The sequence below is a fragment of the Leiobunum rupestre genome, chromosome 10 (assembly GCF_980474605.1).
Source record: "Leiobunum rupestre chromosome 10, qqLeiRupe1.1.hap1, whole genome shotgun sequence".
Lineage (NCBI taxonomy): Eukaryota > Metazoa > Arthropoda > Arachnida > Opiliones > Sclerosomatidae > Leiobunum > Leiobunum rupestre.
Window position 1 is genome coordinate 35,706,051 of NC_143393.1, and position 27,715 is coordinate 35,733,765.

General features: G+C 37.3%; 1 protein-coding gene across 10 annotated transcripts in view; it reads right to left on the reverse strand.

Annotated features, from left to right (window-relative positions):
- The window catches only part of LOC149925532 (zinc finger protein rotund-like), a 395,345-nt gene that overhangs the window by 289,172 nt on the left and 78,458 nt on the right, over window positions 1–27,715 (reverse strand). The window lies entirely within an intron of this gene.

Sequence of the window (27,715 nt, forward strand, 5' to 3'; positions counted from 1 at the left end):
TCAAATTACTCGTATTATAGGGCTAAAATAATCTGGCTGGATGATTGTCGGTATTTTCAGAAATAAAACTAATAAAATGGGCTTAGAAATTAGGTCCGCAAAGTTGCCCACGTTTTGAAAAATATTTCAAAATATACATTAAAGTTTCAACAACAGCTAACCTTCAACTTTCAACTCAGATTAACAGTGCCCCGAGCGCAATATCCTCGAACTAAAATAGGTCTTTTTCCGTTGTCGAATGCTTAAGACCGATTCTCAGATACGTTATCTGAACCGAAGTAATAACCACGATAGACCAAATATCAGATTATCCGCATTTAGGTTGTATACTATTGGACCGAATCCCGTTTGACCGAATCCCATTGAACCGAAAAGCATTTTCGTTTATAGCCCAACATGGCGGGATTCAGTTGAATGGGAAATTTAAATCTGGTTCGTTTTCACTTCGGGTAGGTTAGTTCAGGTTGGGTTGGGTTAGGTTAGGTTAGGTTAGGTTGGGTTAGGTTAGTTTAGGTTAGGTTGGGTTAGGTTAGATATGGTAGGCAACTATTTCACGTCGGGTCTTATCAAGGTTATTTTCCAAAATTAAACCCGGAAAATATCAAATTTCAAGGGAAAAAGGTCTAAAAATACACGTCGGTACGAAATAATAAATATTTAAGACATAGTTTAGTCCAAATTAGATATACTATCGTCACGTGACCTACGATATATAAATATGTATCACTAACGGTATATTGAATGAAAATCGCGCAAAACGCGGTTTTCGGTCGATTGGAATTCGGTTGAATGGTACATTCGGACGAATGGGATTTCGGTCCAATGGTCTACAATCCCGCATTTAGGCTCAGATATTATCAAATAAATTGTCATGGGTCAATATGCAAAGCAGATCGTTTAAACCTGTAACTATCTTAATTCATCGTAAACCGACAGACAGAAGGTGATCAGATTTCAGATGCCCAATTAAATTCTGTTCAGATTTCAGATGCCCAATTAAATTCTTTTCAGATTTCAGATTCTTAATTAAAATCTGTTCAGATTTCAGATGCCCAATTAAATTCTGTTCAGATTTCAGATGCCCAATTAAATTCTTTTCAGATTTCAGATTCTTAATTAAAATCTGTTCAGATTTCAGATGCCCAATTAAATTCTGTTCAGATTTCAGATGCCCAATTAAAATCTGTTCAGATTTCAGATGATCAATTAAATTATGTTCAGATTTCAGATGCCCAATTAAATTCTTTTCAGATTTCAGATTCTTAATTAAAATCTGTTAAGATTTCAGATGCCCAATTAAATTCTGTTCAGATTTCAGATGCCCAATTAAATTCTTTTCAGATTTCAGATTCTTAATTAAAATCTGTTCAGATTTCAGATGCCCAATTAAATTCTGTTCAGATTTCAGATGTCCAATTAAATTCTTTTCAGATTTCAGATTCTTAATTAAAATCAGTTCATATTTCAGATGCCCAATTAAATTCTGTTCAGATTTCAGATTCCCAATTAAATTCTGTTCAGATTTCAGATGCCCAATTAAATTCTGTTCAGATTTCACATGCCCAATTAAATTATGTTCAGATTTCAGATGCCCAATTAAATTCTGTTCAGATTTCAGATGCCCAATTAAATTATGTTCAGATTTCAGATGACCAATTAAATTCTGTTCAGATTTCAGATGCCCAATTAAATTATGTTCAGATTTCAGATTCTTAATTAAAATCTGTTCAGATTTCAGATGCCCAATTAAATTCTTTTCAGATTTCAGATTCTTAATTAAAATCTGTTCAGATTTCAGATGCCCAATTAAATTCTTTTCAGATTTCAGATTCTTAATTAAAATCTGTTCAGATTTCAGATGCCCAATTAAATTCTGTTCAGATTTCAGATGCCCAATTAAATTCTGTTCAGATTTCAGATGCCCAATTAAATTCTTTTCAGATTTCAGATTCTTAATTAAAATCTGTTCAGATTTCAGATGCCCAATTAAATTCTGTTCAGATTTCAGATGCCCAATTAAATTCTTTTCAGATTTCAGATTCTTAATTAAAATCTGTTCAGATTTCAGATGCCCAATTAAATTCTGTTCAGATTTCAGATGCCCAATTAAAATCTGTTCAGATTTCAGATGATCAATTAAATTATGTTCAGATTTCAGATGCCCAATTAAATTCTTTTCAGATTTCAGATTCTTAATTAAAATCTGTTAAGATTTCAGATGCCCAATTAAATTCTGTTCAGATTTCAGGTGCCCAATTAAATTCTTTTCAGATTTCAGATTCTTAATTAAAATCTGTTCAGATTTCAGATGCCCAATTAAATTCTGTTCAGATTTCAGATGTCCAATTAAATTCTTTTCAGATTTCAGATTCTTAATTAAAATCTGTTCAGATTTCAGATGCCCAATTATATTCTGTTCAGATTTCAGATGCCCAATTAAATTATGTTCAGATTTCAGATTCTTAATTAAAATCAGTTCATATTTCAGATGCCCAATTAAATTCTGTTCAGATTTCAGATTCCCAATTAAATTCTGTTCAGATTTCAGATGCCCAATTAAATTCTGTTCAGATTTCACATGCCCAATTAAATTATGTTCAGATTTCAGATGCCCAATTAAATTCTGTTCAGATTTCAGATGCCCAATTAAATTATGTTCAGATTTCAGATGACCAATTAAATTCTGTTCAGATTTCAGATGCCCAATTAAATTATGTTCAGATTTCAGATTCTTAATTAAAATCTGTTCAGATTTCAGATGCCCAATTAAATTCTTTTCAGATTTCAGATTCTTAATTAAAATCTGTTCAGATTTCAGATGCCCAATTAAATTCTTTTCAGATTTCAGATTCTTAATTAAAATCTGTTCAGATTTCAGATGCCCAATTAAATTCTGTTCAGATTTCAGATGCACAATTAAATTCTGTTCAGATTTCAGATGCCCAATTAAATTATTTTCAGATTTCAGATTCTTAATTAAAATCTGTTCAGATTTCAGATTCTTCATTAAAATCTGTTCAGATTTCAGATGCCCAATTAAATTATGTTCAGATTTCAGATGACCAATTAAAATCTGTTCAGATTTCAGATGACCAATTAAATTCTGTTCAGATTTCAGATGCCCAATTAAATTCTGTTCAGATTTCAGACGCCCAATTAAATTTTGTTCAGATTTCAGATGCCCAGGAGATTAAATATAGCAGATCAGTTCAGATCGGTTATTGGTGATAAGGAATCAGATACAATTTTAAATCAAATACAGGTCAATTAAAATTAGTTGATGTTAAGAGAGTAGATCAAATGAACGAAAACTGAAAAATAAGTTAAAATATCACGTATTTCCCCTCGATGTCACTGTGTATAATCCTCGCCGTATATAGACAGAAATAACCCAGAGGTTAATTATATTTTTTAATATCCGCGTCGTAAAAAAAAGGAGCGAGATTAGCGTGATAAAAATATTTCGTCTGCGGAGAGCTAGACTATGGAGATGGGGTAAAAAAAACATTATCTCTTTTTTGGCTCCAGCCTGAAGGGTTAGAAGAAATTACCAAATAAAAAATTACCAAAACGTGACCGGCTTTTTACTAGATAGACACGATATTACAGTGCCTCTTCGTCAAATGAGAATATTATGTACAGAAGCAGCCCATCGATTCATTTATGGACCAGTTATTTAACAACAAGCAATTGTGCACGTGCTGGTAAAAAATATTTATCTTCGTAAAATTCAAGAAAAATGCGGTTGCTAATTTTAATGAATGTCAGGAAGCTGACAATACTGAAGTAACCTAATTAACCCTCACCCCTAACTACACCTATAAACCTACGAATCGTATTAAACCTGACTTAATAAAATCCAAACAATTATTAAAATTTGAAATATTTAAATTTTAAGGTGAAATTTTTAAAATAGTTTATTAGCAAACGCATTTGCTATTGCAATGTGTTTATTTTGGTAGAAATTAAACCTTTTAGTCTGAAATATATAAAAATTACAACTGCTATCAAAATTCACCTGGCGTAAATTTACACAAAACTAAGGGTTGTGTTATATTTAAAATAATTTGGGAAAAACACCAATTTGTTATATCGTGAGGTCAAGAATTTATATACGTGTACACTTGGAATGTGTAAGGCTTCATTGCCACCGTGCTACGTTGAAACACAGATTCGTTCTTTCATTCCAGTTCACGGATTAATTTCAAATAATCTTCGCGAAACTGGTTTCTCATAAATTATCGTATTTAGATGGTTAACCAAGAGCAATGAGGTAAGTCAGCTTCTCTCCGAGACAAGGGAATCCTGATATCCCCTTTATTATCCCCGGATTTCCCCTTTACTGTATCCGGTTTTCCCCATTATTTTATCCGTATTTCCCCATTATAGTATCCGGATTTCCCCTTTATTGTATCCGGATTTTCCCTTTATTTTATCCGGATTTTCCATTTATTTGATCAGGATTTTCCATTTATTGTATCACGATTTTCCCTTTATTTTATCCAGATTTTCCAATTATTGTATCAGGATTTCCCTTCATAATTATTGCATCCGGATTTTCCCTTTATTTTATCCGGATTTTCCATTTATTTGATCAGGATTTTCCATTTATTGTATCACGATTTTCCCTTTATTTTATCCAGATTTTCCATTTATTGTATCAGGATTTCCCTTCATAATTATTGTATCCGGATTTTCCCTTTATTTTACCCGGATTTTCCATTTATTTGATCAGGATTTTCCATTTATTGTATCACGATTTTCCCTTTATTTTATCCAGATTTTCCATTTATTGTATCAGGATTTCCCTTCATAATTATTGTATCCGGATTTTCCCTTTATTTTATCCGGATTTTCCATTTATTTGATCAGGATTTTCCATTTATTGTATCAGGATTTTCCTTTATAATTATTGTATTCAGATTTACCCTTTATAAATATGGTTTCCTAATTTCCCCTTTATTTTATCCAGATTTTCCAATTATTGTATCCGGATTTTCCCTTTATAATTATTGTATCCGGATTTTCGCTTTATAATTATTGTATCCGGATTTTCGCTTTATAATTATTGTATCCGGATTTTCCCTTTATAATTATTGTATCCGGATTTTCGCTTTATAATTATTGTATCCGGATTTTCGCTTTATAATTATTGTATCCGGATTTTCGCTTTATAATTATTGTATCCGGATTTTCCCTTTATAATTATTGTACCCTGATTTGCCCTTTATTGTATCCTGAATTCTGGGCCCTAAATTTAACGGGACAAAATTGACTAGAGCTCAGACCTACCATCCTTAATATTTTCGTTGGAATTTTCGAAGCCTATAAACGTTTGGCAGAGAGCTTTTGGCGGCAACATATTCCACCCCTTGAAAACACTCGGGCCTAATATGCAGAAAGAATGAACGCGGGAGGGGGGTCCCCATCTAAAGTCGATAAACAGAAAAATATCAGTCGAAACTTTTCCGGAATAATGTTCGAGTTGGACCACCAGGGATCGCGTAAGGCACTTTTTGAAAGGCCCAACGAAACATTTTTTCCCTTTAGCCCCGTTTTTTGGGTAACGTGATGTGGATGACATGGATGGCATACACTAATGTCTAAAAAGACATCTCTTTTCGTATTCTTAAAGTGCAGCTTTTGTTCGACAACGATGTAAAAAGCAACAATATGACGACAAAGATCCGCGAAGCACCCACGGTAAAAGCAAAATGCTCGCTGTCACGAGGAGAAACGGGACTGGAGAAAAGCTAATAACGGCCGTGTTGAAATGATACTCGAATTAGTTGACAATATACAAAGTTGAGACCATATTTTCAAATTAAAATTCCCTGAATTTTCCCTGTTTTCCTCAAAATTAAATTCCCTGACTTTTCCCTGTTTTCCTCAAATTTAAATTCCCTGACTTTTCCCTGTTTTCCTCAAAATTAAATTCCCTGACTTTTCCATATTTTCCTCAAAATTAAATTCCCTGACTTTTCCCTGTTTTCCTCAAATTTAAATTCCTGACTTTTCCCTGTTTTCCTCAAAATTAAATTCCCGACTTTTTCCTGTTTTCCTCAAATTTAAATTCCCGACTTTTCCCTGTTTTCCTCAAAATTAAATTCCTGACTTTTCCCTGTTTTCCTCAAAATTAAATTCCTGACTTTTCCCTGTTTTCCTCAAAATTAAATTCCCTAACTTTTCTATGTTTTCCTCAAATTTAAATTCCTGACTTTTCCCTGTTTTCCTCAAATTTAAATTCCTGACTTTTCCCTGTTTTCCTCAAATTCCCAGGAATTGAAAAAACCAGTATCAGCTAGACTAATTACCCAAGGCACCACCTTAGAGGCTTAGACAACCCTGTAAAGTAAATGTTCTCAACGATGTTCAGTTTACGTTCATTACGGTTCAGCCAGCGACAGTAGTTTTGGGTTTATAAACAAAAAGGCGATAGACTGCCATCTAGCGTGGAATTCAAGAATACGAAATTAATGAAGAAACAAGGGCGTTGATATCGGACGCGCATTTTACAAGGATAATGAAACGGTTTAGGTTCACTGGGCGAGATAATAGTTTTTCTCAGCCAAGATGACCGAAAACAGTACACTCCATCCGAGCCCCGCGAACCCGAAACTCCTACGCGTATCGCTTTCCATCACGCCACGTTGACGTACGCGTAGAGGCGCTAGAGAAGCGACTTAACGCCATTCCCATTAAAATACACGGGAACCCGGCATTTCCGACAAGGCAGAAAATTCCCGCAATTTGTTTCGATAGTTTCATAATTTTTTACCGCGCCAAAGATATTTTTTTTTCATCCAGGCACATTTAGTGCTTACATTAAACGCGATTCTAGCTTGGAATTTAATTAGTTTGGACTTCTGTTGCGAGAAAAGCGCTGGAAGAAATGAAGCCCGGCTCGAGAAAAATGTTGGGAAGTTATTTCCATGTTTAGGAGAAGGAGGGCCCTTTTTCGTCTAATCAAAATAATTCGTTGCGAGGGTTGGGGAGAGTTAGTTCCCTGCGGAGTGGGCAGAGGTGGGCGGAGGTGGGCGAACAGCTCTTTTTCTATTGAAGAAAGCCTTACTCCTTCTTGTAAAGAATTATGTTTCTGTCGGAGAGTATGCAAATATGAGCAATTGGTATGGGGGGAAACGGATGAGCTTATTTAAATTGCAGGTATCCAAATTCGTGCCTACCTGAAGTAATTTAGGAAGACGCATTTTTAATTAAAGATGAATATGTCTCTTAATGGGCCGGAAACAACCAATTACCACCAGGGGCAGGTCACTTCGCTTTCGAGTGTACTTATAATCATGATTAAATTATTTAAATTTTAATAACGATTTAATCGTTTCAATCAGGATTTAATCATTTCAATCACGATTTAATCGTTTCAATCAGGATTTAATCGTTTCAATCAGGATTTAATCGTTTCAATCAGGATTTTATCGTTTCAAACAGGATTTAATCATTTCAAACAAGATTTAATCCTTTCAATCACGATTTAATCGTTTCAATCATGATTTAATCGTTTCAATCATGATTTAATCCTTTCAATCACGATTTAATCGTTTCAATCATGATTTAATCATTGCAATCAGGATTTAATCGTTTCAATCACAATTTAAATTATTGAATCATATTAATCGTTTCAATCAGGATTTAATCATTACAATCACGATTTAATCATTGCAATCACAATTTAAATTATTGAATCATATTAATCTTTTAATAGTTAATTAATCGTTTAATCGCGAATTAATCATTTAACCGTGAATTCATGACTTAATCCATGATTTCATCTAATTCATACATTTAATCCATCGTTTTATTCATTTAATACCTGATTTTATTCATTTAATCCCAGATTTTATTCATTTAATCCATCGTTTTATTCATTTAATCCCTGATTTTATTCATTTAATCCACGATTTCATTCATTTACCTATGATTAATCCATGATTTTGATTTAATCTAAGAATTAATTTAATCATTAATCCATTTAATCAAAGATTTAATAATTTTAATCCATTTATTCAATGATTTCATCATTTTAATCCATTTATTCAATGATTTCATCATTTTAATCCATTTAATCAATGATTCAAACATTTTGATCCATTTAATCAATTATTTAAACATTTTAATCCATTTAATCTATGATTTCATCATTTTAATCCATTTAATCAATGATTCCATCATTTTAATCCATTTAATCAATGATTTCATCATTTTAATCCATTTAATCAATGATTTAAACATTCTAATCCATTTAATCAATTATTTAATAATTTTAATCCATTTAATCAATGATTTAAACATTCTGATCCATTTAATCAATTATTTAATCATTTTAATCCATTTAATCAATGATTTAATCATTTCCATCATAATTTAATCTTTTGAGGATGTCTTAATGATAGTAACCCTTGAATTGGCGAAACCATAAAGTCCAGGGGGGGGCTGAACAAATGGTAGTCACGTGACTTTGTGGAGAACTGCAGCGCCATCTATCTTAAGAAAAACAAACTATTCATCATTTTATTTTGCTAATAGCGGTTTAAATTTTGATCGATTCGTCTAAATTTTCTAATTATTATTATTTAAAATATCTTGTAATAGAAAGGCTGAAGTTAATTAGCTGTCTGCAGTATCTGGTAGGAATATTTTTTCCTTTACCGTCGCACGGCCAACTATAAACACGAGTTACCGAATCGAAGTTGGCTGTGAAATGGTAGTCACGTGATTTTGTTTTCCCATTTTAACAAGCTGGTTAAGACCAAATTTACTTTATAGTTTCACCTATTATGATTATAAAATATAACGGCTAAAGAACAAATCGACGATCGGTCAACTTGTTTCATTTGACAAGGTTTACCTTTGTCATAATATATTTTTGAGTTTATTTGTCAAACGGGGAAACAAATATTTCTTTACAATAGCCACAAAAACAAGAACTACACCTCGGTTAAACTATTTTCATTTTGTTTATTGCAAATTTATAGGTGTTAAATTAAATTGAAATAATAGGACGAAAACATTTGACTTTTCTTAAATATTAATTAAAACTAATTTTTATTCTTTACATGATGAATGAACAATACTTAAATTAAACCATTTCCAGGGACGTAACAGTGCTGGGTCATATGAAACAACATTTTATAATTCGGAAACCTTAATCAGGGTTGCCAGCGTTTTTTCGCAATCAAATTCCCTGACTTTTCCAGGTTTTCCTTGACCATCTCCTGAGATTTTCCCTGACTTATTTTGTGCCATGATTTTGTATTTTTTAACCTATAGTATATTTTAATAAACGTTTCCTTTTAGCAACCGAAATTAAATTCCCTGACATTTCCCTGATTTTTAGACTAATTTTTAAAAGTCCCTGACCTTTCCAGGAATTCCAGGTTTTACAGATACCGTGGCAGCCCTGTTAATATACTCAAAAGGTCAAATATAATCAACCCAAGAGTTTACTATGGATTAATAGCAACGTGCTTGAAATATCAGATTATCCGCATTTACCAAATAGTTTAAACCCGAAACAAATCCGAATCCATTGTAACTATTTTTTTTTTTTCAGAAGACGACTTAAAGTCAATGATCCAAATTGAAAAATCCAATATTGCTCAAATTCAGATAGAAAAACGTTTTTTTACTTAAATTAATTTTCTTGTTTGAAGCCACATAAAAACGCTCAAATACTGATACAGAAAATCGAAATTAGATATTTTATTTCTTTAAAAAAATCATTTAAAGCCAAATCAGTTAATCTAGAAAAACGTCTGCTTTCGCGAGAAAATGTGGTTTTGCGGGACCAATTTTCTTATCAACACCGTCTAGAATCAAAAACAAACGGCAAAGGTGATACGCGCCAATAAAAATCAGAAAACAACAAGCTCTCAAAATTATTCGGAAGAAAAATACAATAAACAAGCGCGTCACAGAACGGCACAAACAAAGTTTCACGTTCACAGTAATGAGGATTAAAATATTCGCTTAGGGCTTTTCAGATCCATCATTAAATAAATAATAAACCAGTTCCACCAACACCGAAGCCATCTCCGTAATCTAAACGGTTTTACTGGAGGATTATTTTGATATTTACATTGGCCCTCTCGTAAAGCTAAGCTAACTACATCAGGGTTCATACAACTAATGACAACCCGGTTTCCCTGATATTTCCAGGTTTTCCCACTAATATTTCACTGACATTTCCCTGACTTTTTAGTCCCATTTTAAAATTTCATGACAGTTCCCTGACTTTGTAGTCCCATTTTAAAATTTCATGACAGTTCCCTGACTTTTTAGTCCCATTTTAAAATTTCCTGACAGTTCCCTGACTTTGTAGTCCCATTTAAAAATTTCCTGACAGTTCCCTGACTTTGTAGTCCCATTTTAAAATTTCATGACAGTTCCCTGACTTTTTAGTCCCATTTTAAAATTTCCTGACAGTTCCCTGACTTTGTAGTCCCATTTTAAAATTTCATGACAGTTCCCTGACTTTTTAGTCCCATTTTAAAATTTCCTGACAGTTCCCTGACTTTGTAGTCCCATTTTAAAATTTCATGACAGTTCCCTGACTTTTTAGTCCCATTTAAAAATTTCCTGACAGTTCCCTGACTTTGTAGTCCCATTTTAAAATTTCATGACAGTTCCCTGACTTTTTAGTCCCATTTAAAAATTTCCTGACAGTTCCCTGACTTTGTAGTCCCATTTTAAAATTTCATGACAGTTCCCTGACTTTTTAGTCCCATTTAAAAATTTCCTGACAGTTCCCTGACTTTGTAGTCCCATTTTAAAATTTCATGACAGTTCCCTGACTTTTTAGTCCCATTTAAAAATTTCCTGACAGTTCCCTGACTTTGTAGTCCCATTTTAAAATTTCATGACAGTTCCCTGACTTTTTAGTCCCATTTAAAAATTTCCTGACAGTTCCCTGACTTTGTAGTCCCATTTTAAAATTTCCTGACAGTTCCCTGACTTTTTAGTCCCATTTTAAAATTTCCTGACAGTTCCCTGACTTTGTAGTCCCATTTTAAAATTTCATGACAGTTCCCTGACTTTTTAGTCCCATTTTAAAATTTGCTGACAGTTCCCTGACGTTTTAGAGCAATTTTAAAATTTCCTGACAGTTCCCTGATTTCCCTGTTTTTCCTGACGTATGGCACTCCCTGACATTCTATCGCGGAAATCTCAATAATCACAGAGCTGTGAGCTACAACAACTACCACTCGCAACGATCGTAGTAATTTCTCTTAACGAAGAAAATACAACCCGTTGTTTATTTATTTAATAAAAACTTCACCCCATCCTCCGCTTTCGACCGTAAGATCGCGCAAACTGGAAACGAGATAAATACAAAACGAGGAAACCGAAACCCTTTATCGGAGCAGCAAAGCCGAGTTTTCTTTACCTTAAAACTCCACGCCATTAAAAATTATCCTATCTACGAGGGCATTAATTCGACTTAGGAATCTGCCAAGCTCGCCGCTTATCTACGACCCGATGCCTTATTATATACCTCACAGCTATTTTTTATTATGTTATTTTTTTTTCCTATTTTATCGTTTGGTCGTGTAGAAATCTTAACTAGAGTGAGGCTTCATTTTTGAGTACTAATAGATAAGGTTTTCCCTTCCAGAATGTCAGTCTGTTTTAACCGAATGATCTATCACGCTCGCCGCTCTGTACGCTTATAGGCCTACTCTCTCTTGAGTCATTTCTACGGAGGTGGTTTACCTTGTTCGCAGTTTCAAAAAATTTACGACCTTCGCCGAAGTTTCAGAAATTATTGAATTGTATACTCTTCCTCCTTTTAAAACTTCAGGGTCATTTTCCGCGTGTTACTCTCCAAACCACCGAATAAAAATGAAAATTACTCGATGAATACTAAACGACTACTATCCTAAACTCGATTCCAAGTTTGCAAAACACTGTTTTCTACACTTGATACAAATAATCCCAAAAAAAGACTTCATTCTGAGAATTAAAATACCACCATGTTTGACTCGATGAATACTAAACGACTACTATCCTAAACTCGATTCCAAGTTTTCAAAACACTGTTTTCTACACTTGATACAAATAATACCAAAAAGACTTCATTCTAAGAATAAAAAATGGATACAATGTATTTCGAAACAAAATCCAAAATAAAAAAAACGTTTTTCCTAAACGTGATCCAAAACAAAACGCGTTTTTCGAAATTCGTAACAAAACACGCAAAAATTATTTTTTTCTAAATTTTATCCGAAACTTGATCCAAAGCACTCAAAATGAGTTTTTCTAAATTTGATCCTAAGCTTGATCCGCAACACGCAAAGATCAGGTTTTCTAAATTTGATCCATAATACTCAAAAAGAGTTTTTCTAAATTTGATCCTAAACTCGATCACAAACGCGCAAAATTAGATTTTTCTAAATATGGTCATAACACTTGATCCAAAACACTCAAATCTAAATTTGATCCTAAACTTAATCGAAAATACGCAAATTGAGTTTTTCTAAAATTGATCTAAAATACGCAATGATTAGTTTTCATAAATTTGATCCACAACACTAAAATTAAGTTTTTCTAAATTAAATTCTAAACTTTGTCCCAAACACCCCAAAATTAGTTTTTTTTAATTTGATCCAAAGTATGTAAGTAATAGTTTCCGGACTTCATTCAAATCACAAAACATTGTACATACGGTCTAAAAGGAAATAGAAAAAAACTACGTAAACTTTAAAAAGGTTGAAACTGCAAAACCACGTTCTTAACTTCCTAATATTAACCCTTTAAACGCCAAAAACTTTGTGTAGCTTATCCGGAATCGAGGTGTCAAACACTTTTCCTTGTAAAAAAAAGATATATTCCCCGAGCGTCACATTTTAACTTTCCGCGCGCGATTTTTTATCGGTGGCATCGTTTGTATAAGCCGGGTCGAAAATGACAGGACGACATGGCACTAGCGACGTCAGAAGCACACGCTCTTCCCGCCAATAAAAGACATCCGACTCCCCCCAACGCGGGGAAAAGAAGTTCACCGTAGTGCCTACACCCGAGATCTAGTTGACCTATTACGTTAACAACGAAGCAGATACAAATTATACCCCAACCCTGCCATTACCAACGCTGTCTTGCCAAATGTACCACCGCTATATGTAAGAGCGGCGAAGAAGAAACAGAATTGTGGCGGGGGCGGGAAAAGGCAATGTGGAGAAAAAAAAGTAGAAAGGTTAGGGTATCAATTTGAAACAATCACCCGCGCGTAGAGGCATGCAAATGACAACACGGCGTCGGCCAAGCGGAATCGAGACCCTAATAACACGGCAGCAGAGGGGTAACACCATATTGCTTCCTCGCCAGAATCCGCCACACAGGCACTTGCCTCCAACTATCCCTCCCACCTTCGCTACTCAACCGAAGACGCTTCTTGACGCCTGCCCACAAAAGTTACCAAGAGGCCAGGGCTCCGTCATTCGCAAATTTTGAATCTCAAAGTTATTTCGGACCAATCATAAATTGATTTTCAGATTTCAGAGGTGGATTTCTAGTTTTATAAGCTTATTTAGAGATTTTTAAGCGATGTTCGCCCAGATTTCACGATTTTCATGTTGATTTCCAGTTTTATAAGCTGATTTCGAGATTTTGGAACCGATTTTGGCACAGATTTTAGGATTTTCATGAGGATTTTTAGTATTATAAACTGATTTCGAGATTTTGAAACCGATTAACTTCCAGATTTCAGTGTTTTCGTGTTGACTTCTAGTTTTATAGCCTGATCTAGAGATTTTGGAACCGATTTTCGCCTAGATTTCACGATTTTCATGTTGATTTCAACTTTTCAAGTTTTATAAGCTGATTTAGAGATTTTGGAACCGATTTTGGCACAGATTTTAGGATTTTCATGAGGATTTTTAGTATTATAAACTGATTTCGAGATTTTGAAACCGATTAACTTCCAGATTTCAGTGTTTTCGTGTTGACTTCTAGTTTTATAGCCTGATCTAGAGATTTTGGAACCGATTTTCGCCCAGATTTCGAGAAATTCAAGTTGATTTTTAAGATTTCTAAAAAATGTCCAGGTCAGTGGAAAATAATGAAATATATGACCAAAAGTTACTAGTGGTGGTTAATAGTTTTACAGATTTTTTTTAAATAATTATTTTAGAGTAGTAAACATTGTACTTTATTTAGCGAGTAGAGCTCGGGGAAACTGATAAATTAACCACAAAAAATTTAAATTAACCATAAAAAATTCGATTAACTGTTTATTTATGGATATTATTCGCGACTCTTATACGATTTAATATGCAACAAATAAGTTTTTATTGTCACATTGGTCAGTAAACTCATTACTGTTCAGGTCGGAAATTTCCATAATTTTCCATCTCGCAACAATGGTTGTATACTTGGAACTATTTAATTTTAGGTTTTCTTAATTGATAAATATTAAGTAAAAGGACTGACAAATTCAATATTGAAAATTTACATGTCTTTGAGCTTTCTAGTGATCAGTCAAAAAGCGCAAAATTAAAATTGAACCACTCCGATACACTGAGAGAAAAACCCTAGTTTTAACAGGATAATTTTACATGAACCGTCTGTATATCACTTGCACAGAATAATCCTGTGATAATTACTGTTATCCTTTAATTTAACAGAAGATATTTAGATGAAACGTGTGTGTACAACTTGTACAGAATAATCCTGTACAAATTACACGTATCCTTTATTTTTTACAGGAACATAAGTACATAAATGGAATGTATTCTATAAAAAAGGGTTGATCTTGTAAAATGTACAGAAGGACATTGTAAAAATGTTAAGGAATATTTGCAGCTGTATTTATTACACACACCGAGAGTGTAAAATTAACAGTTCATTACGTCAAATTTACTTGAATAACAGGTATGTACTTAAACGGCTAGCTTCAGTAAGATTAACATTGAAGTTCTTTAAAAACATTAAAAAACATATCTGACTCTGTAGATATACTGGAAACCGATAATTTCAGTTTACAAACTTCAAACGTATAATTCATCGGAGAGGCAGTATATTTAAAATTTAATTATGCCTAATGCATGGTAATATTTTTGATAATCCTTCACCCTGCAGACCAATAAGTGATAAAGAAATGTTTTCGATTCCGACATTGCCCAAAATTATATTTTTGGGTGCACTGCCCAAGGCAGGGATTGACTAAACTTTGAATTTCAATAGCTCTATTTTGAAATCTATTAATGATAGAGTCATGATATGTTTTGTGGCTATAGCCATCCATTATCGGCCTCAAATGCTTTTAATTAAATATTAATTAAAACGTTATAGAAATTGTACGAAATAAATAAGAAAGATTAATAAATATAAAAACCGTGAGATATTTGATACAACCTTAGCGAATGTTTCTTTCGGAAAAGAGCGAGCGTTTTATATTTAGTCGTTTGTCGAATTGATTTACATCAATAAACAATTCGGTAAAATACTACTTACGCGATTATTTACTTTGGTTAATAGAGAGGAAAAAGACTTGGCCCGATTTCTCTTGAACCAGAGAGGCTCACAATTCTATTAGTACCTATCGGGAAAACTTGAAAACCCAGTTGCCTCGTAAAACATTCTTCTGATTTTATTGTTATTTTTTAAACAAAATCACTTTTACTAGTGAAATAGCTGTGTATCAGTGATTACGTAAGCATGTAAATTATAATCGTGCTATATTTTGGAATATAGTCTCTTTACGTAGGCTACCTTAGCTATTGTTAAATCTTCGCTAAGATTGCGTAATTTTTGTATTTAGTTTGTTTATTTCATTGTGAATTCATTTTTAAGTTTATAAGGTATTTCTATTTTTTCTAAGTGCATTTTCCCACAATTTTGTTAACGACCCCTTTTTTTATTCTTCGCTTCTCGAAGAATAGTTGAAAAGCCCCAATATTGTCCCCAGTTTCTTTCCGTGGTGAAATCGTGGAAAGTTTTTCTCCGTGCGTCAGCGGACCAACATTTTCCACTCCCAGGGTACAAAAACCCGAGGACCGCTCCGAAGCTGGGGTCAGTCGTCACCTTTGTTCATTCCGAGAGAAACCCTTTTCGAGACCTTCCGCGATTTTTTAAACCAAGTTTTAACTAATTCTATTTTTTTGTAAACCCCTCTTTATATTTTCAATTAAATTCAGTTTATTTTCAATTCTTAACAAGTCGTTATTATTTAATGTCGATTAAGTTATTCGCGTTACGCTGTAAGTTTTCATTCAGTGATTCCGTGATTCCGCGAACACCGGGCTTATTTTTCAGTCGGTAGGCCCACCTTCCGTGACCCCCAAACGCTCTCCCAAGCTATTCGTGCACATTTTTGGTGCCGAAACCCGGGAACTTTCCGCGAAACGTGATTTAAGTTTAATCGGTGTTAACTCTGAACTGTGATCGTGATAATTGAAGATCGTCATCATGACCAGCACCACCATCTTGACGGGATTAAGAAAGAAGAGAGGAATCATCCGTACAGCGATAACCAAGAAAGTCAACGAAATTACAGCGGAGCTAGAGGAAACCGCCGTAAATTACGAGAGAATTAAGGTGAATATTATTTCATTAAAAGTCAAAGAAAAAGAAGTCCTAGCGCTTGACGCCCAAATTGATCCGATGGTCCTCGAATTGGACGAAAATAATTACGAGAAAGAGATAGAAGAAATCGAAAAATACAAGGAGGACATTCTTGAAATCAAGACGCTAGTTGACCTACGACTCGAAGCGATGGAGGCAGCGAAAACACGAGCTAGCCCGCCGCCGAGGGGAAACAACCACGAGCAAGCGGAATCCTCCTCGGGGTCCTCCGCGAGAACGGAAATCGTCAGCGTAGGCATCACGGGCGGGAGCGGAACCGGTTCGGACGACCAGGGCGGTTTACCGAGCGGCAGCAACGGGACGGGAAACCCCCTTCTCGACCTTGGACTAGGAGTGGATCCTCCCTACCGGACACCCCCTTCAGCGATACCGAGAGAGAGGAGTGAGCCGAGACTTAACGTCAGGTTACCCAAACTTGAAGTAAAGAAATACAACGGCGAACCTGCAGAATGGCTCAACTTTTGGGGAATATTTGAATCGAATTTTCATCGAACAACTTTAAGCGATAGCGAGAAATTTAGCTATTTGAAGTCATTTCTGGAAGGCAAGGCTGCCAGAGCGATCGCCGGTCTCACATCTTTAAGCTACGACGCCGCTATCAGCATCTTAAAGAAGCGATTTGGAGAACCGGAAGTCATCATAGCGGAACATTTGGACAACCTACTCTACATGGATAAGGTCAGCAACGCGAGTGATTTGAATGCCCTTACCAAGCTATACGATACCTGCGAGATCGAGATCAGAAGTCTAGAGTCACTCGGAGTTGGCAGCGACACCTATCGTACCCTTCTCTGCCCAATTCTAATCAAGCGAATTCCGGAAGAAATAGCCCTTGCTTTTACGAGAACATTAAAGCCGAATCAGCGATGGAGCCCCCGCGACCTTCTATCATTTCTGGAAATCGAGATATCAAGTCGCGAACGCGCTTTTGCCGTATCAAAAACGAGACCGGAACGAAAGCAACCGCAACAATCTTTATCGCAGAAATCGAGCTATGGGAGACCCGATTACCGCTCATCAAACGATGAACCCCGTCGCCGCACAAGCGCCGCAGCCTTCACTACGGCCACAGACAAATACTGTGTCTTCTGCGAGATCACGTCACACAGTACCCTCGATTGTAAGAAGTTCACCGTTGCCGAGAGGAGGGAGGTAATAGCAAAGAGACGCCGCTGCTTCACCTGCCTACGGGAGTTTCACAAATCACGAGATTGCAGAGCGAAAAATCAACAATGCAAGTATTGCAAGAGAAAACATCATTCAACTCTATGCGACGCCGAATCCAGACCGAGAGAATCTACGAGAGTACCAAACAGAGAGCAGCCGGAAAGCGAAGCGGAGAAAGTTCTAGTAGCATCAGCAGTTGTCGACGGGAGAGACAAAACCACCGTCCTACTCCAGACAGCGCAAGCCTATCTTGGAAGCGATCGAGACATGAAATACCGATGTCTACTGGATCCAGCCGCTCACTGTTCATTCATCAAAGAAGACGTTTCCAAAAAACTGAACCTCGAAGTCATCGCGGAAGAAGCCATCGAAGTATACGGCTTCGAAGGAGAGGAGCCAGTCAGAAAAGTCCGCAAAAAGGTCCTCGTGGAAATATTCAGCGTCAACGATCCGAACAGCAAAGCCGTCATCGAAGCTTACGAGACGCCGGAAATATGTGGGGCCGTCTTCGCAGTACCCGGATCAGCGGTCGCACGAGAAATGCGGAGAAGAGGACTCGAGATGGCGGACAAACCGATGACTACCACCCGCGATCCCACTCATTCATCGTTGGATCTCTTAATCGGCATGAAGCAGTACTGGAAAATCGCACTCGGAAAAACCGTACGCCTAGGAGAAGCCTTCGTCGCAATGTCCTCGAAACTAGGATGGATAGTCAGCGGCGAAACATCAGTCACTTCCGGTCAATTCAGAGCCAACGCAGTACCAGTCATGCTATCAGCGAGCAGGGAAGATCCCCTTTCAGAGCAACTACAACTCTTTTGGGACTTGGACGCTATCGGCATCGACAGCCGAGAAATGGAGATTCCAGTCAAAAACCACGTACTTGAAGGGTTCGAGGAAACCGTCAAATTCAGCGATGGACGTTACGAGGTAGGCTGGCCTTGGAAATCCAACAAAGCGCTTCTGGGAGATAACTTTTCTGTCGCAGCGAAGAGAACAAACGACCTCATGATGAAGATGCAGCGAGATCCAATCCTTTTCGGTGACTATAACCAGGTCATGAAAGATCAGCATGACCAAAACATCATCGAAGTCGTCCCTCCCGAGAATTTGAAGACCGCAACGGGACCAGTCTATTATCTACCACACAGGGCAGTAATCAGAGAATCAAGCGCCACAACTCGCCTTCGAATCGTCTACGACGCATCATCACGAGCCGTTGGAAAACCGTCTCTAAACGATTGTTTAGAATCGGGCCCAAACCTCAATCCGGAGCTGCTAGACGTCCTAATCCGCTTCCGAGAAAACGCCATCGCCTTTACGGGAGACGTGGAAAAAGCATTCTTGCAAATTTCCATCGCCGAGACAGACCGAGACGCCGTACGTTTCCTATGGATCAACGTCGACAATCCGGATCCGACGGGTCAACTCATCACCTATCGCATGACGAGAGTTGGCTTTGGAGTCACCTCTTCACCCTTTCTTCTGGCCGCGACAGTCAGACATCACGCGAAGTCCTTCGAAGATGAAAAACCGGACGCCTGTCGCTTAATCCGAGACGCCCTCTACGTGGACGACCTGCTATCAGGAGCGAGGAACGCAGCAATCGCCAACAGTCTCACTAGCGACGTAACCAATATCCTGGATAAAGCCAATATGCAGATGCGAAAATGGAAAACCAATTCCCCCGAGCTGAGACGATTATGGAGACAACGAGGAAATATTTCCGAGCCTGAAGCTGAAGAGACGCTAATTGGATCATCACCGCAAAAGGTACTGGGTCTATCATGGAACACCGCCACCGACGAGATAACGTTTGACGTAGCGCCGCTTCTGAAGTTCCTACAAAAGCGAGAAGAAACCAAGCGATGGGTTCTTAAAGCGGTAGCCAGGATCTACGACCCTTTGGGCTTTCTTGCCCCCTTCATCGTGAGAGCGAAGATCCTGTTTCAGCAACTATGGAAACTGAAGTCAGCAAAAAACAACGCCTTGGGTTGGGACGAGAAGTTACCCGAAGATTTGGCCAATCAATTCAACACCTGGTGCGAAGAATTACCAGATCTACGTCACGCGAGAATACCAAGATTCTACTTCGGAGAAGTCAAGACTGGCAGCCCTTCGTTTGTCCAGTTACACTGTTTCGTCGACAGCAGCGAGAAAGCGTACGCAGCAGTGGTCTACCTACGCTATGAAGATGACGGAGGAAACTTAGCTACAAGCCTAGTCGCCTCGAAAAGCAGAGTCGCACCAACAACAAAGACGAAAGAGAGGCAAAAAGCCACGCCTTCGGAAGAGAATCAGTCTACTGAGAAATCCCTGACACTTCCGAAGCTCGAACTGATGGGCGCCCTCCTTGGAGCCCGCCTAGTGAACCATCTCCTGAAAACCTTCAGCGAAAAACCGTCGTCAGTCTACATGTGGTCAGACTCAACTATCACCCTGCAATGGATCAAAAAGCCGCCGACAAGCGGAGGATGGAGAACCTTCGTAGCGAACCGTGTCAACGAGATTCACACACTAACGACTCCTGAGATGTGGCGCCACTGCAAAGGAGTCGATAATCCAGCAGACCTGCCCACCAGAGGGAAGAAGATGACCGAGCTAGTCAACAGCGAATTCTGGTTTCACGGTCCAGCCTGGCTACGTGGCGATTTGACTCAACACATCGAAATTCCGATTCCTGACCAATTCCTGGCAGAAGCAGCTGCCGAAGAGAAGAAAAGTACAACAGGAAACGCAGTCCTGAGCATCATCGAGTCCCCGCCAACCAGCCTCATCGACTTGGAGAGATTCAGCTCCTTCAAGAAGGTCACCCGTATCATAGCGTACGTTTTACGTCTCATCGACATCAGCGTCAAGAAACGCCCCGAGAATAGAAGCAAGCCGCTGACCGTGGAGGAACTCGTGAAAGCGGAGAATCATCTCATCAAAACCGCTCAGAGGGAAAGCTTCGCCGAGGAGATCTCAAGTCTGTCGAAAGGAGACGAAATTCGCCAATCCAAGCTTCACACGCTAAACCCCTTCCTCGATCCGGAAGGCCTTCTGCGAGTTGGCGGACGCTTGGGACAGACGGAATTTACCTATCAAGAGAGGCATCCCGTAATTCTGCCACCCACGCATCGACTTTCCGAGCTAATTGTGAAAGACCATCACGAGAGACTCATGCACGCAGGCGTAAATAATACTCTAACGGAAGTAAGAAGCTACTATTGGATTCTTCGCGGCCGTCAACTTGTGAAAAAAGTGGTTAACAGCTGCACCGTATGCAGAATTTTCAGTGCAAAACCTTCCTGCGCACCCATGGCATCTTTGCCAAGTAGTCGAGTCAACGCGACGCGCCCTTTCCAAAATATTGGAGTTGATTTCGCAGGTCCAATCGACACACGTGATGCGAAGAAAAGCTATATCGCGCTTTTTACCTGCGCGGTCAGTCGTGCCGTTCACCTTGAGTTAGTGACAGATATGTCAGCTGATAAATTTCTTCTCGCGTTTCGACGTTTCATTTCGCGCCGCGGAATACCTCAGCAGATTATGTCAGACAACGCCAAGTCTTTCTATCGCGCGGACGCCGATTTAAAGAAATTGTGGACCTCAATCAAAAGCCCCGAAATTCGACAGCACTTCAACAACCTGAAAATCAAGTGGACATTCATTCCCGACCGAGCACCATGGGTAGGAGGATACTGGGAGCGCATGGTCAAAACTGTGAAGAGTTCCCTACGCAAAGTCTTTGGACAAGCTTTTCTAACGTACGAGGAACTGGAGACTACTCTCATCGAGGCAGAAGCCGTCGTCAATTCACGACCGATTTCATTCATCTACAACGAGCCGAATGAGCCATCCCCTCTAACGCCAGCGCATTTCCTGATCGGGGATAGATTGACAACCCTGCCTTCACAAACGACTACATCTGCAGCCGACAAGCCGCTGATGAGAAAGGAGTTGGTGCAACGTCTGAAGTACCGAAAAACTCTGATGGACAAATTCTGGAACCGTTGGAAGAAAGATTATCTTCTGGAATTGCGTTCAGCGCACCATCGTACCAACGCTACCACGACGAAACCCTTACAAGTGGATGACGTCGTCCTAATAGAAGAGCCCCGAGCTAAGCGACAAGATTGGAGGATGGCCGTGGTTCACGAAGTTCATCCTGGACGCGATGGTCATGTGAGATCGTGCCTTATACGTTTGTCAAACGGGACTATTTTAAGAAGACCAGTAAAATTACTCTATCTTCTCGAGAGTCAATTTTCTTGAACGAAGTCCAAGGGCGGGAGTATGTTAAATCTTCGCTAAGATTGCGTAATTTTTGTATTTAGTTTGTTTATTTCATTGTGAATTCATTTTTAAGTTTATAAGGTATTTCTATTTTTTCTAAGTGCATTTTCCCACAATTTTGTTAACGACCCCTTTTTTTATTCTTCGCTTCTCGAAGAATAGTTGAAAAGCCCCAATATTGTCCCCAGTTTCTTTCCGTGGTGAAATCGTGGAAAGTTTTTCTCCGTGCGTCAGCGGACCAACATTTTCCACTCCCAGGGTACAAAAACCCGAGGACCGCTCCGAAGCTGGGGTCAGTCGTCACCTTTGTTCATTCCGAGAGAAACCCTTTTCGAGACCTTCCGCGATTTTTTAAACCAAGTTTTAACTAATTCTATTTTTTTGTAAACCCCTCTTTATATTTTCAATTAAATTCAGTTTATTTTCAATTCTTAACAAGTCGTTATTATTTAATGTCGATTAAGTTATTCGCGTTACGCTGTAAGTTTTCATTCAGTGATTCCGTGATTCCGCGAACACCGGGCTTATTTTTCAGTCGGTAGGCCCACCTTCCGTGACCCCCAAACGCTCTCCCAAGCTATTCGTGCACAGCTATATACTAGAAATCAACCTTACGCGTGAAACTTTAAAAACTACTAGCCAAAAAGGACTGAACATAAGCCGAGTTGTTAAAAACTCAAGAATAAGTTGTGCTTATCGGGTCTCTCTGAGGGATTTGAGCCGTTTAGCCCCGAATTGTCTGTTCGGATAACCTCTTAATTATCATTTATTGAAAAATGTGAGATCGGCCCTGCATATTAGCTGTTTTTTCCCTAGCTACCACGTCAAAAATTCCGTTTCATATTCGTAAATTTGACTAAACGCGTTAGTGTATTTTCTACAATATTGTGTGTTGAATTAATTATTTGCTACTTATCGAATTTACTGAGATGTAAAAAGTATTTTCTACCGACGGATGTGTAAAACCAACTTTAATATGCCAATAAAATTACGTATAAGGTTCACGTACTCCAGACTGTTATTCATGTTGATTTGACAGACTTTATTACTGTGTTATTTACAGCTATTTCATCATGTTAAATTAACATAAAATTACTTGTAATATTATAATACGGTATAAGCTGTTATATTTACAGAAACGTCTTGGCATCCCCTGCTTCCAACACTTTCATGTAATTTGAACAGGGCTTTTTTCTCTCAGTGTAGCACATTATATTATTATTATTTTTATTATTATTATTATTATTCTTTATTGTGTACATTAGAATTATTACATGGTTTCATAAATAAATAGACATACTTCATATTTCCGTACACTTGCCCTTCTACAAAAGCAAAGCTTGTATGTAGTGGGCACAATTAATATATAGTTAAATTGAATAATTAATTTTTTAATTTTAGTTTTATATGTTTTGAAGTCTACCTCATTTCGCAAATCGAGACTCAGTTGGTTAAATATTAATTATTAATATTAATTAATTATTAATATTAATGGGCCATAGCACATCGCGTGCTTTTGACTTTTAGATTTATTAAATTTAGGTATTTTAAATGTAAAAGCATCTAAGGATCTTGTGTCATGCACGTGTTTATAAATTAAGTTTGGTATTGACTTATATTTATAGATATTTGTTAACACATTTACTGTATAAATTTGTCTTACGTTTAATACTTGAAACTCCCGAGTATAATTGTACAGTTGGGTACCGTATCGGTTTAAAAGTGCATGTTTTAATTATTCTATTTCGTAATCGATTTAGTGGATTTAAAACTGTATTTGTGTCAAGTACTTAAAGTTAATTATGTTCTTATGATACAAACACAGTCAGAAATAACATTAAATCATTTCGCTTAAAAATCGATCGAAATCAGTAACACGGGGCAAATATATTTTATTCACAGTCGTTTACATATTCGGTATCAGATTTGGAAGCCATCCATTTACGCGAAGGCCAATTGCGAAAAAACGTGAAATAAAGAAAACATTAGAGATAATCCCATCGAACAATTCGGGTATTCGATACACGTTTTTATTGCCAATTTCATCGATCAAAATTAATTAATTCACTATTCGCGACCGAATCGAGCCTAGGTGGCGTAACGGCGCTAGCTTCACCGAGGTACCGCCTAAGATCTATCGTCTGCTACAGACAAATTAAAAAATCATAAGAACTTTTTTTCTTAAATTAACTTATCAAAATATAAGCAAACGATGCAAAAATTTTATTATTATTATTTATAAAGTCAAATTTATAACGATGAGGAAAACCTAATGTCTGCTTTAGCCACTACCTATCTAGGTTTCATGGCGAACCAAAGGGGGCATTGCGATAGTTTTCGGTCTCGAAAAAATTGCGGGAAAAATTCCGTTCAAGAAAAAAGGGTAATTCCCTTCGAATTTATGCCCAAAACAGAAAACTTCGTAAAGTGTCTCATTCCCACGAGTTATAAAACTAAATATCACCGTCAAACAACAAACAGAATAGAAATTATTTTCCCATCTATAGAAAATGACTGCCAAAAAACAAACTTTCTCATTTAAATCAGTGACCTGTGTTTGACCTCGAACGAAATTGAAGGCTGCGTTGAGAAACTGCAACCAACGCCGGCAAGTTTTTAGAAAAGCATACCGAAGTTGTAAGGATTTACATTTTCGTTAAGTTATATAAAAAGTAACTAACCCAAACGTTTTGAACGGAAACTTGGAAACGTTTCGACAGCGTTGGCAAGTTACCTCGACGAAACGCCAACGAAGCGCTACGAAAGCCTGTAAGTTCCCGTTCGTCGGTTGCTTAATGAGTAGGCAAAAATCTAGCTCGGAGATATCTCTGTTAATGTCAGAGCTCTCACATTTTTTTATCCCGCCTTCAACGCTCCGTTAGCGAACAGTGATTTTATCGAGGGAACTCATTGTTCAATTTTCGGATACTTGCAAAAAAAAGTGTTTGTTTATTTGGCTATCCAAGCTTTCCTCCGTACAGAAAAGCGTTTGACCTGTCAGGCCTATTAAGACAAACAAATTTGAAACTTCGCTTCCTCACACATCAATATACGCTTCATTGACTTCATTAGCAGGATAGAAAGCTGTTTCATCATTTGGTAATCCGTAAGAACCAACTTAATCTCTAATAAACAAAACTGGTTCGGCAGCTGAAAGCAAAAGTTGACTATCTTGATTTGTGCAAAATTATACTTAATCTGTTAAATCTTTCGACTTTCTACTAACTGGAATGTCGTTCTTAACAGGTGACATTGTATTTCTGCTGAATTGCAACACTGTATCGATGCTATGACGCAGCTCAATTGCAACACTGTATTTATCCTATGAGACAACATTACATTTATCCTATGAGGCAACACTACATTTATCCTATAAGGCAACACTACATTTATCTTATGAGGCAACACTAAATTTATCTTATGAGGCAACACTACATTTATCCCTCTTTTGAGGCAACACTAAATTTATCTTATGAGGCAACACTACATTTATCCTACGAAGCGATACATTTATCCTATGAGGTAACACTGCATTTATCCTACGAGGCAACACTACGTTTATCCTATGAGGCAACACTACGTTTATCCTATGAGGCAACACTACGTTTATCCTACGAGGCAACACTACGTTTATCCTACGAGGCAACACTACGTTTATCCTACGAGGCAACACTACGTTTATCCTACGAGGCAACACTACGTTTATCCTACGAGGCAACACTACGTTTATCCTATGAGGCAACACTACGTTTATCCTATGAGGCAACACTACGTTTATCCTACGAGGCAACACTACGTTTATCCTACGAGGCAACACTACGTTTATCCTTCGAGGCACCACTACGTTTATACTATGAGGCAATACTACATTTCAACTATAATGCAAAACTATTTCTACTTAGTTTGTAAGTTTTAATCAAATATATTTTACAAAACCGTTACGTCCCAACTTTGAGTCATATTTTTAATTCAGCCAATACGATATAGCACGCGATTAAAACGAAAGTCAGAGAATTCGTCCAAACGCCTAAAATGTATTAAGGAAGGTTAGATACGTTTCCGTTCAGACTCTGCCGCTTAAGTCTCTCTCTATCGAGAATAATACGAACCACACGTAAACCGCTAATAAAATTCTAAGGCCCGGTTGCCGAAATTACGCAACAACAACCCAAATTCTCGTTTGAGCCACGGATAAAAACCTATACACTGTCCCTTAAAAACCACAACCTTATAGCGGGTAAAGACTATATATCGAACACGTATATAATTATATATTATATTATATTCTTTTGTACAAAGATTACGAAGGGTGCTTGAAGGTCAGTCGCAAAACGGGGTATCGCGTGCTTCGGGACCATCTAGGCCCCCGCTAACCGCAAATTCCAAGACGCTCTATGGACTGGCACGCGCGTTTCTTTCAAGTAATAATGAAAAAAAAATCGCGAGGGTCATTTGGGGCACCATTCTGTGGCGCGGGGGGGGGGCGAGGGGTCGGAACCCTCGAAAAAGTCCTTAACAATATTCGGTCCATTTTTTTATGGTTAAAGATAAGTTAACTCTTTGATTAATTCGAATCAGTCCCGATAGATGGCGGCTGGCGCTGAACCATTTTTTTCCTCGGTCGCTTTTTTCAGTCGATAAAAGCGAGGGTTATTTTTTTTCTTCCTTCGTCACCGTATATCGACGTAAGAAGTGAATGACCCCAAAAAGAACAGCGGCCACACTGATAGACTACACCCGCGCGCACATCGGAATGAGGAGTTTTTGCTAGTCGACACGTGCGACCCGTGGCGGACGACGAAGCTAATAAAAATTAATTAATACAGAATTTCCACCATATTTTCCAATTCATATTCCCGGACAGCCGTCTTTTTCTGAAAAAATCCAGAACAGTGGTTTTAATTGGCCATAACCGGTTTTTTTTTTCGGTTATAGCCGGCTAAAATATAAACAGTACCTTTTACTTATGTAAGTAGAAATTGTCTGCAGTTATTGTCGTAAATAAGAAACTAAACAAATAAAGCGAAATAACTATATAAAATAACTGAATTCTTTTGATTTCCTCGGGAAATTCCCCCTAGTTTTTGTGTATGACGCGAGGCAGCGAACTTTGGAACTTTAAACCTACCGAAAAACGGGTTAAAGTAAACCGGTTTCTAAATATGAAACAAAAAATAAACTAAATTTCTAAATAAAAACTATTAATTTACTAAAATATTCATATTGTAATTTTTTTTAAAAAAGCCACAAAAATCTGGATTTTTTCAAGTGGCTATAACCGGATTTAACCAGGTGGCTATAACCGGTATGGCTGTTTCTATGCCAACCCTGACAATTTTTGAACGATTTTATATTTTTAAAATAAGTTCATTAATTTACTTCAGCTAGTACAAGGGGGTGATTCTATTAAATTGAAAAATAATTTGAAACTAAATTTAAATCCCCTGACTTTCCCTGACCTGTTTTCAAAGATTTTCACTGACCTGTTTTTAAGCTCAAATAATATTAAAAAAAAATTTACTTTCTTTTTTACTTTTACTTTTATTCAATTTATATTTCAGTATTAAGGTAGTTTCAGAACTATTTTAAAAATTACATGCCTCTTCTCTGACTTTATAGACCCTTTTTTCCAAATTCCTTGCCTTTTCTCTGATTTTTAGACCAATTT